Source organism: Coptis chinensis, chromosome 4 (genome assembly GCF_015680905.1).
Source record: "Coptis chinensis isolate HL-2020 chromosome 4, ASM1568090v1, whole genome shotgun sequence".
In the NCBI taxonomy this organism is placed as follows: Eukaryota; Viridiplantae; Streptophyta; class Magnoliopsida; order Ranunculales; family Ranunculaceae; genus Coptis; species Coptis chinensis.
This window is the reverse complement of record NC_141459.1, coordinates 96,505,423-96,521,187: the sequence shown is the minus strand read 5'-3', so window position 1 is coordinate 96,521,187 and position 15,765 is coordinate 96,505,423. Positions and strand designations below refer to the sequence as shown.

The 15,765-nt window shown below is 35.6% G+C and overlaps 1 pseudogene; it reads right to left on the bottom strand.

The window, feature by feature from the left end:
* Positions 1–2,976: 2,976 nt before the first annotated feature.
* LOC147505943 (caffeic acid 3-O-methyltransferase-like) lies at positions 2,977–15,578 on the bottom strand (annotated as a pseudogene).
* Positions 15,579–15,765: the final 187 nt, after the last annotated feature.

Sequence of the window (15,765 nt, the reverse complement as noted above, 5' to 3'; positions counted from 1 at the left end):
CCCCAAACATGATACCATTGTATCAAGATTCTCACTCCAACTACATGTCTTCCAACATAAATCAAATTGCAATGAGTATCTATCCTCTGTACTTTCATTTTGGGGCAATTATTTTTCAACTCCCAGTACTCAGATGAAAGAATATCAAATAATGATTAACCATGGCAGTTGGTCAGTAGGGCCTAAGTCAGGTAGCCATCTAAGTCAGGCAGAGATGCTTATTGCTTCATCTCCCATAGAAGCCATCACGGATTTTATTGTTTCAATCCATTTTGTTAACTTGTTCAACTCTTGAACCTTCAATTAGTGTTATTTAAACAGCAAACTTAGCCTTAATTGAGGAATGTATACATATGCTAAGGAACTGAAAATTAGAATCATAACCAACCTTACGAACATCCCCTTCTTCACTATCTTGATTGGTAATATCTTGCCATTTACTAAGCGGCGTACTTTGCTCTAAAATTGCTTTGACTACTGCACAAAAAATGATTATTATATTAGCACAAACCCTAATTAAAAAAATTCAGTAACGTTGCTCTCATACTTTCTTATGTTAGTGTAAGTATTTTCTGCCTTTTTGGGCCTTAAAAGACCGACTTGCGTTACCACGTATAATCCAACCACCCATACTAAGGTTCTACACTTTTAGTGACTCCAATCAATGACAAATTGAAACAAAATATTGGATTCCAATTTGGTTTCATATAGTCCCTATTCCATAACACCTTTTGACGCTAACTATTTTATGTTACTTGTAAAATTTATAAAACAATAGGTCAAGAAAAAGGCCCCTTGATAAAAAAAAACATGAACCAAGAGGACAAAGATAATTGAATAATCTATTCATGTATTAGATTAAAGCTTTAAAATCAATATCTTAAAAATGGAGAAATCAAGTAATCAAATAGAGGACAAATACATTACCAAATTTTTGAAATTGATTTTTTTTTTTCCGTTGACTTCTAATAATAACCTTTTCTGAGATTTTTTTTTTCCGCTTGACTTCTAATAGAGAGACAATAGGTATGTTTTTTATTTTTATTTTTTTATTTTTTTTTTTTTTTTTTGTGACTTTCAGTTTAAGTTTTTATAAGGGAGAGCAAATTAGGGGAGATTTAGGAGAGAGAAGAAGAAAAGAGACGGCTGGTTTCTTACATTTAATTTCGGTATAAAAGGTAATAATTTGGCAATTAATGAAAGGTAAGTCGCGAACAATTGAATAGTGGCGTGTAGTGGATTTCCGACCTGAATTTACACATACGTCCTTAAGGTACTATGTAATCTTAAAGGTATAAATGGTAGTAAATTTTGAAATGATGAAGTAGTCCTTCTTAAAGACATTGAATACTTTATTTGAATATTTTATCAAGAGAATTTCATAGTAGAAAAAAGGCTGGTCCAATTTAAATGTCCATGTTAATTATGGCGTACTATACTAATTGAGATTAAGTTAAGTTAAAACTTGAAAAATCACTTTGAACACATAACACTATATTATTTAGAATATAAATAGCACACCACGATCATCGAAATGTAAATGCAAAATAATAATAATAATAAATAAATAAATGTAAGCAATTGAAAGAAGTCATGGCAATTTAAATAGGCATGGTACATTACATGCTTAGAATAATTTTGGGCTAACTAGTATTACCCCCACTAGATGAGTTAATTAGGATCCCCCACCCGAGATGGGAAATTACCACCCCCATAAAAAAAAAAAAAAAAAAAAAAAAAAAAATCAAATTGGATTGGTTGTGTACTTTTTTGTGTGTATTTGGAAGGGAGACCCTAATTTCCTATCTAGGGGGGATGTTAACCCAATAATTTAAAATGAGTTACACAACCCAAATTTATCATCATGACAAAATCACGGGTAATTTCTATCTATATATAAAGGTGATTTAATCGGGCACTAATCAAATTGCATTGGGCAGCCTTTCGGCCCAAGCCTGACAACTAAGTCCAACAACAATAGCCCAATACACCCCCCACCTCAACGCATACCGGCTACCATTTTTTTCAAACCTTTTTAGCCGGTATCATCTCTCTCGCGAGACTGAACCCAAAAAAAAAAAAAAAAAACTTCGAGTTTTTTGTCGTGTTCATACTTCGAGTGTTGAGTTGTGAATCAACAATGGGAATTGAAGTTGGCAACTTCACCCAATTTGAGTCGTGTCCCGTTTGAGTATATATTCAAACTTGGTTGGGTTGATTAAACTTGATTAAGTTGATTAAATTTGATTGGGTGGAAGATTGGGTTGATTAAACTTGATGATTTCAAACTTGATGCTTTTTTAGAGTTTGGGTGGAAGATTGAGTTGATGAAACTTGAGTTCAAGCTTGCCTAAGCTTGATGATGAAGTTGTTTTGAGTTTGAGTTTGAGTTTGGGTTGATTAAGTTGAAATTGATTTTTAAAATGAACATCGTGACAAACAAACCGAATTTTTTAAGTCTAAACGACCCAGCCATGTTGCCTAAGAGAGTCCCCAAACAACCCTGCCATGTTGTCCTAGAGACTGCCCAAACGACCCCACCATATCGTCTAGCTAAAAACCAAGAGTTTTGTCTCAAACAACACGCGCAGACCACTTGAGTGTACACTCAAACTACATGGTGAGGTCGTTTGAGTATATACTCAAACGACATGGCGAGATCGTTTGAGTGTATACTCAAACGACCCGAGGGTTTCATTATGGCGGGACCGGTTGGATTGGTTGTTGGGCCTGGATTTTGATGTCAAACTTGTAATATGACAAACTTATAATATTTCTTTTTTTTGGGGTTGCCCCCAATCCAATACAGGACCCTATATAAAAAACAAGGAAGGAGCTTATACATACTCCCCTCTAACTTGTTACAAAAATCACATTATTATACTTTTATTAACGAAGCAAATTGATTGACATGGCAACGTACTATCATTGGGAGTAAACAATTCCCAAGGAAGTTGCACTCTGATAAATTCGAGCTCATGCCTTCTTATAGAATTCTATTACCGAAATGCCAAAAGTCGAACATATAACTTTATAATCAGCAAATCCAGCTCCAAGTGACAAATCCTTAAACTCCTTCTCGGTCCTCTCTTGTCCTCCTCCAGAAGTGTGAACCATCATAGTGGTATCAAGATTGAATACGTGCTTCGTCAGTGACATTAGTCTCAGGGTATACAGGGATAATTGAATCGAGAATAATCATATATCTTTCCATTGGCGGGCAATGCTTTGTAACAGTTTTTCAAAACTTTCAAACAATGTTCATCGTTCCAATCATGAAGAACGCACTGTGGTTCATATACACAATACAGATAATTAGTCAAGCCTATATAATTATACACATAAAAGATAATTTGTCAAGCCTGCAAGACAGAATTTGTGATGAAACACGAGCTTTTATCTCAATTAGTTGTGTATCTCTCTTCTCATGGGAGAAGTTGCAAGTTCGAATCCTATTAAGTGTTAGTTGTTATTTCTTCTTGTGTAATTATGTGACGGGCCTTTGGCTAGGTAAGCCTCTGGGATAGAGATAGGGTGTTGTTACGATAAATGGACCAAAGAGCGAAAACAAGTTTTCATAGACAAAGTGGAGGCGGTTGGGTCTACTCAAAATGACACATCAATGAGAGCCTTCGGGTTAGGTTCCCTTTGGAAGATGAGCCTTCGGGCAATGTAAGCCTTCAGACTAGGGTCTTTTAGTGTAACTAGTGTGGGTCTGCCTTAACGCTCTATAAAAAAACAAAAAAAAAGATGATGGAAAAGGAGGTTGACACTAATGTATTTTGGTGGTTTTATACCCACTAGTATGTGGCACGTGCTCATGCATGAGAAAGAAAAGAAATGGTGGGGGTAGTGAAGCCGTTATTGTTTGATTAAATTTGATAATTACATTTTTATCCTAAAAAAATTAGATATTTACTCATCTATCTATTAACTAATGCTGGTTGGAGTTTAACTTTTTTTAATAGGGGCAAAACAATTTTGAGAAAAAAGTGACCAAGAGATTTAGAAATACATAAAAAAAAAAGAGTTATACCCCCTAGTAGTTGCAATTAGGATTACCACCCCCCCACCCCCAAAATATAACTTGAATTAGTGATTCCCCCTCCAAATTATGAAACACAGTCGACTAATTTTTCCGTCCTTTGACCAGTCAAGGCACATGAAATTACGTACATTTATATCATTTTACTCCTATTTTTTAAAATTATTATGTGGTCCCCATAAAAAACAAATGTTCTTAGTGTTTTTAATTAGTTAATAAAAACGAAAAAAAAAATTTAAAACAAGAAAATTAAAAATAAGTGGGGATTACAATAGAAAAATAATGTTTTTTTAGTTTTGTGGGGCCACATGAAAATAAAAAGAAAATTTGATTTTTCTCTTTAAAATTGATTTTTTTTCCTGTGGGCCCCATATAATGAAAAAATAATAACTTCTCTAAAAAAATGTGGGTCCCACAAACACTAAGTCCTCACTTCATTTATTATTATTTTTTTATTCACTTTAAAAAACAAGAAAACTAAAAATAAGTAGGGCTCACAGTAGAATTTTTTTTTTTTAGTTTTGTGGGGCCACAAGAAAATAATTTTTTTTTGTTTTTCTCTTTAAAATTGATTTTTTTTCCTGTGGGCCCCATCATAAAAAAAATAATTTCTCTTAAAAAATGTGCGTCCCACAAACACTAATCCCCATTTGTTTGTTTTTTTTAGTTTTGTAGGATCCACAGAATAATAAAAAAAAAAAAATATATATGAGAAAGTAAAATGGTATAAATGTCATTTCATGTGCCTTGACTGGTCGGAAAAAGTTAGTTGACTGTATTTGACCATCAATTTGGGAGGGAATCACTAATTCAAGTTATAATGGTGGGGTAATCCTAATTGCAACTATAACCCAAAAAATAGTTTTTACTATTAGATTGGATTGGAAGTAGATGAGGGGTCGCGGATTATTAAAGTAGTAGAGATACTTGCGTATTGAAATCAATTAATTAGTATCGCAATGTAACTTTCATAGCAAAATAGCTTTCACCACCACAAACCACCACGCAAAACCTCCAAATAAGCTACAATGCATAGAAGATTACTTACCTTGAGCGTAGTAGAAAGAACTAAAAATTGAAAGAACTTTACTGCGGATATAATTCTTTTCTAACTTCATCTATCTAATAAAAAGCAATGGTGTGGAGCCCACAGAGACTCCATCCAATGGTTGCCATTGTCTTTTCTAAGTTGTGACATGGCAGATCCAAGTGTTTGGAGAGTTTGTGTAATTTTGTTAAGTGTAATCAATATGGGATCTATCCAAAAATCAACCAAAAGTCAACAATCGGAATTTGGACTTATAAATTGTTGGGCTAGCCCATAAAAGCGCCTCCAATTGATTTGGGCTTATAGATAATGGGTAATTGGGATGGCCTTGGCAGATTTATTTATAAATTGAGTTGTTTATTTGGTCTTGTGTCGAATATTTTCGCCTAAGAAATTGAACGGCGTATGCGATGAGTTGTCGGGGGTAATGTAGCGCCGCCGAGGTCTCTAATTTCCCTAGTATCTAACAATGAGTAAGGCGTTTCTGAGGTGATTCTAATTTCCAAAGGGTAGAAAGGTCTTTAACAACTTTTTAACCATTTGTAGTTCGGTTTTAGCTCGCGTTCTTTCTTGGAGGGAAAGTTGCCTCTTTAGGCAATCTTGTCCGATGGTCTCCGGCCACTGACCATCATTGACTGGGAACTCAGACACTCATGGAGGAGGAGACAAACACAGATCCACCTACCTCTTCTCCTTTGGGGGTAGTGGCTTCAGATCAGGTTAGTTCAAATCACTCTGCATCTCAGTCATGGAGTTCTCTCTTTATGAGGAGCAAAAACTCTCGAATCCAACCCAATTTACAGAAGGTATATCCTACACTTTCTGATGGTATTGTTGTAATCCCATCTGACATCATTGACAAGGGTATTGAACTATGGAAAGATTATGTGGTGGGGTTCTTCATGAGAAACGATTATCCTATCCTTTTGTGAAGGAAGCGGTGAAAAGACAATGGAAACTCAAAGGAGATTTCACCATGATAGCAGATCGAGAGTTATTCTATTTCAAATTTTTTAATGATGAAGATAAGCAGACAGTTATCGATCATGGTCCTATTTTTTTGGCTGGAAGGATTTTTGTTGTCCGGCCTTGGTCACCAACTGTAGAGGAATACAGAAATGGCATCAAGGTTGTACCTTTATGGGTTAAGCTAGATATACCAAAACACTTGTGGACAAAGCGAGGTCTTGAAATGGTTACAAGTGTTCTAGGTGATCCACTCTGCATGGATGAAGCAACCTCAAATAGAACGAGAATCAGTTATGCTCGTGTGTGCATAGTAGTGAATCTAGTATTCAAATTTCTATCACATTTTCTAGTTAAATTTGGTGAAGGAAATATTGTGGATATAGGAGTGGAGTATGAATGGGTACTAGAAAAATGTTCCTTCTGTAAAGCTTTTAGTCATTCTGATAATAAATGCTTGAAAAATCCTGATGTTCCTAAGCTGTTTTCGAACCATAATCAGAAGCAACAAAATCAGAACCAGAACCAGGACTCTACTTCAAAGCCTCCAAGGACTTAGAGAACTAGTATTACTACTAGATGGGTTCCAAAAAATATGCTTCAAGGTCAAACCAGGTTGTACGTGATGAAGCAGTGGTAGACCTTTGGCAAAGGAACCAACGACACAAATCACAGGTAACCTCTCTTCTCATACCATATCACTAACTTCATCAGCTTCTCTTGATAAGCAGACAGGGGTAGATCAGCCACCCGAGGTAATAGTTGCTTCAAAATCTGTTGAGAAGTAATCTGTAGGATTTCCTCAAGATTCAAACCCTTTCAGTGCTTTAGCGGATCTTGACGAGGAGGATAATGATAGTTCCACCGAATATCAAAATGCTCTTGATGTTTACCAACCTTCGGAAGACTCTCTCTCAGACCCTGGACAATTTATTATTGATCTCAGCTCTTATAAGATGGCAAATTCTAGTTTCAATAACAGTGGTATACAAAGTCTTACACCGAGGGAATCACAAGAAGACCTATCAAGGGCTATAATTATTGCAAAGCCTACTATTGAATTGTTTGATAGTTCTAACTCTACTGGAAAATCTATGGTCATCTATGAACATAATTCTAATGTTTTTAATCCCTCGACTGGATCTGAAGACTTAAGTATGATTAAGTTTCATGATGAAACCTCTGAAGAGCTTCATTCTTTCCTAAATGCAAAGGAAAACCAACAATCTTGCAATGGCAGTGATACAACAACAAGTGAAAAGGATTATTTTTCTGATCACACCTATGAAGATAGGAGCTCAGAAATTCCTATTGTCTTATCTCCTGTTAAAGCCATCAGTCCCATCTCCACAAGACAACAGAGGAAAAAGAAGAATCGAGCAAAGAGTACAGATGTGAACTCTAAACAGTTGAAACAAGGCCATAAATCACCTACAGGGCCATCGAGGAGCAAAAACAAAAAATCTTTATCATGATGACCAAGCCAATGGGATTTTGGAATGTTAGAGGTATTAATGATCCTTTTAAAGCTAAAGAAATAGCTAAGATTAGAATTGAAAATAATTTTTGCTTATTTGGTCTCTTAGAAACAAAAGTAAAACAAGAAAATTTTGATAACATTAGAAATTATTCTTGTTATAAGTGGTCTTTCTGCCATAATTATAATAGTGATCCTATGGGAAGAGTTTGGATTTGTTGGGATAAAGATTATATTCATGTTGAGAAGCTTGTTGAAAACAAACAAGCTATACATTCTCTGGTCACTTATCATCCACAAGGGAAGAATTTTTTTCTTACAGTGGTATATGCCAGTAATGACTTGTCTGAGAGAGAAGAGTTATGGACCTTCCTTAAGGGTTTAACTAACTATTTTTATGAACCATGGTGTGTAGTTGGAGATTTCAATAATGTGCTCTACTCACATGAAAGAGTTGGATGCAATGTTGTACACCCGAGGGAAACTAAGGGTTTTCTTGATTGTATAACTCACTCAGGACTAGCTGATCTCAAGTTTTCTGGTAATCATTACACTTGGTCTAATAATGCTGAAGGTTTGAATAGGAAGATGTCTAAGATTGATAGATGCCTTGTTAATTTATCTTGGACTAATATTTTCTTGTCTGAAGCTATTTTTTCTCCGCCTGGTATTTCTGACCATTCACCTATTTCTATCAATTGGCATAATGCAAGAAAAGTTCATATGCCTTTCCGGTTTTGCAACATCTGGCTGGTACATCCTGAATTCAATGAAGTTCTTACTCAGTCTTGGAATATCAATTTGGCAGGCAATCTAGTTTATATTCTTAATGCTAAATTAAGATTTCTCAAAAAAGCTATAAGAGGGTGGTCTAGAGGCAAGTTTTCTAATTTCTCTGACAGAGTGGCTACTACTAAGGAAACATGGTATGATGCTCAGAGATCTCTATATCTTGCACCTTTTGATCCTATATTGTTTAGGGAAGAAAAAGATGCAAGGGCTTCTTATGTTATCCTTGCAAAGATGGAACAAGCAGATTTAAGGCAAAAAGCTAATTGTGATTGGCTCATGTTCAATGATAAGTGCAATTCTTATTTCTTTAATGCCATAAAGGAGAAGAAAGGAAGAAATCTTATTTGGTCTATTGAAAATAATATTGGCACTCTTCTAAAGGATCCATATCTTATTTCGTCAGAATTTCTTCAGTTCTATCAAAGTATGTTGGGCGTGGAATCTCCTATTTTCTCTGAGGCTCCTTTCTTCAATGATCTAACTCTTTCAGGTATTATATCTTCTGCTATCCATGACGAGTTAGATTGTATGCCCACCTATGATGAGATAAAAGCTATTCTGTTTTCTATGGAGGATAATAAGCCCCCGGACCTGATGGTTGTAATGCCTACTTTTTCAAGAAATCTTGGCATATTGTGGGTGAAGATTTTGTGCGATCAATTCAATACATGTTTGAGCACCATCATATTCCGCAAAGTATAAACTCTACATTTATTGTATTGATCCCCAAGATTCTAGCACCTAAAAGAATTTCTGACTTCAGACCTATTGCATGTACTAATGTGATTTACAAGTGTGTAGCAAAGTTGATCACTAACAGGTTACAACCTCTCATGGATAGTATCATTGCACCTTGTCAGTCTGCATTTATACCAGGTAGATCTATTCACGAGAATATACTTCTTTCTTATAAACTTCTAAGAAGTTACACACGGAAGCATGGAACAACAAGGTGTACAATAAAAATTGATATCCAGAAGGCCTATGATACTATATCTTGGTCAACTATCTCTTATATGCTTGATGTTCTTAATTTTCCTCCGAGGATAAAAAGATGGATTTCTTGTTGCTACTCTTCTCCATTCTTTTATGTGATTATCAATTGTGCTCCACATGGTTATTTCCCAGGAAAGAGGGGGTTGCGATAGGGAGACCCTCTTTCCCCCTATATTTTTGTCATGATAATGGAGATCTTCAATTCTCTCATGACACAAGCATATTTGAGTAAGCAAATCCAGTTTCATCCTAAATGCAAACATTCTAGGATTACTCATCTCTGTTTTGCAGATGATATTCTATTATTTGCAAAAGGCAAGGAAGAATCTATTCTAGCACTCAAAAGTTGTGTTAGGCTCTTTTACTGATGCTACTGGACTTCATATCAATCTCAATAAATCTTTGATGCTCCTCGGAAGTCTGCCTGATTTTTCTGCTGATACTCTATCTGCTTTGATGGAAATTAAAGTCTCCAAGCCCCCTATCAAGTATCTGGGCCTTCCTTTAGTATCCGCTAGAATCAACATTAAAGATTGCCTACCTCTTCTGGAAAAGGTATCATGTAGGATTACCAATTGGAAGTGCAAGAATCTTAGCTAGTCATGCTGGAAGATTGCAACTTATTTAGTCTATCCTCATGTCTTTTCATTCATATTTGGCTAGAACCTTCTTGCTTCCTAAAGGTGTCCTGCTTAAGGTTTCTAAGCTTTGTATCAAATTTCTATGGAGTGGTCCACTCATGGAGGCTAAGATGCATCAAACTTCAAGAGATAACCTGCTGTATTCCAAAATTGAAGGAGGTTTGGGCATCATTGATCCTATTATATGGAACAGAAGTGCTCTTTGTGGTTTGATTTTCAAGATTGTTAGCAAGGAAAAGAACATATGGGTGAAATGGATATGGAGGAAGCAAATTAAGTCTAAATTTTTCTGGACTATGAAAATTCCACAAGATTGCTCATGGTCATGGAGATCAATCCTTAAATGCAGAAAATATGCTCAACTATATACCAAATATATCATCGCTAAAGGTACTCAAACTTCTCTCTGGCATGATATTTGGTGTCTAAAGGAGCCTTTATGGAACAACATGCAGCGAGGCAAAAAATACCATCAATCTACCAGAGAATGCCATTGTTAGTGATCTCATAGAACATGGTCGATGGAACTCTCTAGTTCAAGCACTCCCTGAAGGAAATATCAAGCAAAATATTCTTAAAGTGGACATTTTCTCAAAGCTCTCAGAGGACCAAGTGATATGGACAGAAACACCAACAAGTACATTCTCTATCAAATCTGCTTACTCATCTTTGAGAAGGAAACGAAACAAAGTTAAATGGTCAAATCATGTTTGGGGGAGGTTGGTAATTCCTAAATATTCTTTCAATGCTTGGCAATTATTCTCTGGAAGTATGCCTACACAAGATAGACTAGTGTATAAGAAGGTTCTGCAAACTTCTTCATGCTGTTTTTGCAACAATAGCAAAGAAAATTCTAAGCATTTGTACTTTGATTGCTCTTTTATTAAAGAGATTTGGTCTAATGTAAAGCATGCTATAGGCTTGGGGAGATAAGTCGATTATTCAAATAAGGAGTGGTGCAATCTTATCAATATGGTACGAGGAAAATTACAAAAGGCGGAATTGATCAAAGTGTATATATGTGCTACCATAGGTTACATCTGGACTGAACGTAATAACATAAGGTTTAATGGAATGTTTTCGAACCTGACAGTCATTAGTAACATGTTATTGAGGGATATGAAGCATTACTTAATTGGAGGTACAAGTGGAGGAGCTTAAGGATACCATAAGCTTACGAGTTTTTGCTAATCAAATAGGACTCTCTTTCAAATATAAGAAGGCAACAACCAAACAGGTTAGATGGCTACTCCCACCTACAGGTTATATTAAGTTGAATTGTGATGGTTCAATGAATATGGAGGATGTAGGATATGGTGGTATGCCTCGAAATGAACAAGGTCATGTCATTTTTGCGTTTTCTGGAAGAGGAGATGTTCACTCAATCCTGTTTCAAGAATTAAAGGCTATTCAGGCTGGGATTAGTCTATGTATTGATCTTGGCTATAGGAGGATCATAGTGGCATCTGACTCACTAAGAGTTATCCAAATTCTTAAAGATATCGAGACTTCACCATGGCAGTGTTGGAATCTGGTGGCTACCATTAGAAGACTTATGCTTTCCTTGGTTGATGTCCTTTTGATCCATGTATTCAGAGAAGAAAATAGAGCTGGAGATCACCTTGCAAAACTCTCGTTAGGCGAAAATATGGAACCTATTGTTTTTATTCCTCCTTTATGTATCAAGTTGAATTCTATAGTAGAGGATGATGTAATGTTAACTTATGAAAGGTTATAATACAGATGGGGACCTACAAAATCCCTGCATCTTTTCAAAAAAAAAAAAAAAAAAATTGAAATATAGGTTGAGGGGTTGTGTAGGAACAAATGAGAGATTTCTCTTTAATTTCTCTGAATCGGGTCAAAGGAATAATGATTTGGGTTGTTTTTTAACCCATAGTTCTTACTTTTTCCCAGTTCCCACATTACATAATGGATCGGATTTATGGACTTTGCCTTGGCTTGTGGTTATGATTTTATGTTTGAGACTCAACTAGCTTGTGTCTTTAAGGAACAAGATGAAGATAGAGGTTTAGGGTGGTCAATGGAGAGCTCCATTATGTACACCTAGCCATGTTATAGGTCCAATTGAAAAAATTAGGCTTATGTTGTTCTTTTCTTGTTGTGTTCATGGTTAAGGTTCAAAGAGGCTAAGTTGATTTCTTACAATTGTACTAATTTTCTTAGGTGATCTAAGTTTCTTCGTCCACCCCCATTGTAAGCTCGTAAGCATTTTTCTTTGCTTTAATGAAACAAGTAGGGGTCTGCATGCCTCAGTCTCCAATCAGTGGCGGAGCCAGAAAATTGAGTGAGGGTGAGCCAACCCCAACCCAACCAAACATAAAAAAAAAAACTCAATTTTTAAACTAATTATTCACAACTCTTATTTGAAATTATTATTTGTCACACAAAATGAAAAAAATCAAAACTGAATGGTAGTGGAAATCTCTAGACCCATTAGTGTTATTATGTACTAATGTCTAGATTTTTATGAATAATTTCAACAATTCTTGTGCATCTACATTTTTTATTTCCTAATTCTCTTAGGTGTTCTAGATATGATTAGGTTTTACTAACGTCACATAGAGTGATGCAATTGTTTAAAGAGGGCTCTGTTTTTGGTTGAAAGGGGTTGGGACTATATATAGAGATTATTCCAAGTTCTTGAGGAATTATATAATCATCTTGAAATTATTTTTACTGGATTGTGAGGTCATAAATAGTAATTTGGAACTTCAATCATCATCTCTAGAATTACAAGTCAATCATTAGGTCCAGTATAGTGTCTCGGATCAACTATCCATAGTGTGCATATCGCTTTTGCTTTAACTTTGGTTACGACAAGTCATAGACATTTATCATGTGACTAATACAATTTAGATTTAAAGAGGTGGAACATGAGCCATTACGGTGAAAAGTTATAAAACATTTTAATTGATCTTCCAGCTTTACCAAAGGAACATGAGCCATTACCAGCCTTGGATTCTTGCCTTTGGGAGAAGTGCTCATAAACCGCTTAGTACTATGTTCTGAATTCCTTCTTGGATTTGTCTCACTAGCTTGTGTCCTCTTCTCTTTTGCATGAGTACCATCGGTAAAGGTGTAACTTTGTTCTTCCTTATTAGCTACCTTATCATCTATTTTTCTTAGGCCTAAATGAGTGCTTCTTCCCAACCTTCATCTTTCTTAGTAATAGCATCTTTCTCCACCTCATAAACCTCTACAATTTCATCCCCAGAACATGAATTGCATCCACAGTTTTATATATCTTTATCCAAACTGGTTTCTTCTTCTTGTTTATCTTACTTTAATCCGTGTATTTTTGCATACAAATTCGGGATGCTTACATCTTGCATATGAAGTTGTTATCTGTGAACATAGGTGTTCCAACTTTGATCTCTTCTATCCTTGTATCTCATCGATACAACTTCGTGCCTAGTTTGATGCTAATTGGAGTGGTAATGTCAATGAAAAACAATTTACATGTTTTGTTGCAATTATAGAATTCTAGTTTGTAAAAATAGTTGCGTAGTTGAGATTTAATACCTTGACATAATTATTTGTTTTAAGAAAAACCATAAACCAAGTTAACATATCCATCGGTGAGAATATTAAGTTATTTACCCAACACGATAAGCGGGTGGGGAACTCATTGACACCAATAGTCCTTGGCAACACTAGGCCTCATGCTATTAAATACCATCACTATTTCCTGGTCTTTAACTTGGAAATAGGAAAACTATATATATTTTTTGGTCGAAAATTGAGGGTGAGCAGTATGCCACAGGCCCCCACGGCTCCATACTTGTCTCCAATATATATATATATATACACACCACTGCCCAATTTTTGCCTGCCAGTTCTTGCATGCAATTTAGTTTGCTAGGTTTCTCGAAAAGTTTCCCAACGATAAGAAGACCAAAAATCAGGTACTAACTTCTTAAACAATTGGAGTCGGCTTTGTAAGTGTAAACCTTACCACATAATGATCTTTAAGGATTTTTAGTAACTTAAAGAGAAATTCATCGTTGTTATGGAGTATGGAGTTATGGTACAATGCGCGGGGGTGGGGTGTGTGTGTGTGTTTCGAGTGCTTATTGGTGCATCAGCGTTCAACACTCGTATGAGAAACAAGTTGATGGAGCGAGGTGATATTCTTACTTTCAGGAAAATGGAATCTCCTTTTGGAACACCAACGAACATGTCTCCCCTCAATGTGCTCTACACCTTGCACAGCTAGAATTGAATAGTTTAGATATATAAGAAACGAAGGAATTGAACGAGAACATAAATAAAGGAACAGGAACAAAACTAAAGGCTATTTCATTAATGTATGTATTTGGAAAATCGGCAACTTAAAAGAAAATAAAAACTAAATTTGGCGACATGAATTCTATAGTATCCTCACTGAATCCCTCTTTTTTTTTTCTTCAATTCAAAACTTTTATTGACAAACAATTGTTACTCACCCTTCTGCACTTAACAAACTAAAAGTAAGACCCGTCATTATTTAACAGCGAAAAAGATTTATAATGACAAAAAAAAAATGAAAAAAATCATAAATGGGATTACTTCACCTAGATATGCTGGTGCATCTTTTATCGCATGAGGCAAGTCAAAGTTAATGCCTTTAACTAACGGATGCTTTTCAACAATCATGTTGATTGTGGCACCAGTTCCGCCACCAACATCAACCACAGTTTTCAAGCCCTCAAATCCTTTGTAAATCTGAAGAATCATCTTCATTTGTAATTTTGAGTGAACCGACATTCCTGTGTTGAACAACTTGCTCGTTATAGGATCTCTTCCGATGTAATCAAATAATGTCATTCCATGACATATGTTGAAAGGGCTCCCACCATCAACGACTGCATCGTTCAAGTAGTACCTATAAAGTTGTGGATAGCTGGGTCAGCTTATATTTCTTATAAACACGATCAAATAGGGATAGAATTTTTAGAAACCTTATTCCAATTCTGTTGTTGTTATGAAAGCTATGTGCCAAAAAAAAATAGCAAATTTTGAAGTCTTTTTAAGTAGCCAACGTGATTCAATTACCATTACCATGTATCTAGCTAGAAACTTTGTGGACTGTATGGGCAATACCAGGAGCAATCTAGTCGTTTGTAAGGTGTAGATCTAGAGGACATTGAAGTAGCTAGTGGAGCATATTGATTTGAAAGTGGAGCATATTTACCAGCTTTGAATAAAAACTTGACTCATAGTCGTGAGAGCCAAAGGAGCCAAAGAGACACCATCTTCATTCCTAATGAAAAATTTACAAACAGGTGCAAGCCCATATAATCTCTCAACCCTTCCGTCATCTAAATTCATGAAGGCTGCATTTTAGCACTTTGTGACTAGCAAGTAAGTAGCATACGGTCGAGCATAATAGGTGCATTTGTGTTATTGGTAGAAATTGAGAAGCTATATATCAGAAGGGGTGATATAATCACCATGACCAAATTTGGCAATGATCTCAAATACATCAAGCTCTATAGCTGCTTTCAATACCATGGGCAAGTTTGCTGCATTACATAATTGCATTGCATATAAGCATGCTTCCTCTTCTTCTTCTGGTGTAAGGTAGTTAAAGTTTTGAATTGAACTCATTTTTCTTGGTTTTGGTGTGAAGTTATTATTTGTGAAGAACTGGTTGAATGCTGTAATGGAAAATGGACATGGCACATTGGGTTTAAATAGAAAATCCATATTAAAAAAATCATGATACTTGGTTGTTACAGTTAGAGCCACCATCATCGAACAAAAAAAAAACAGTTACAACCCCTTTTTATTTTTC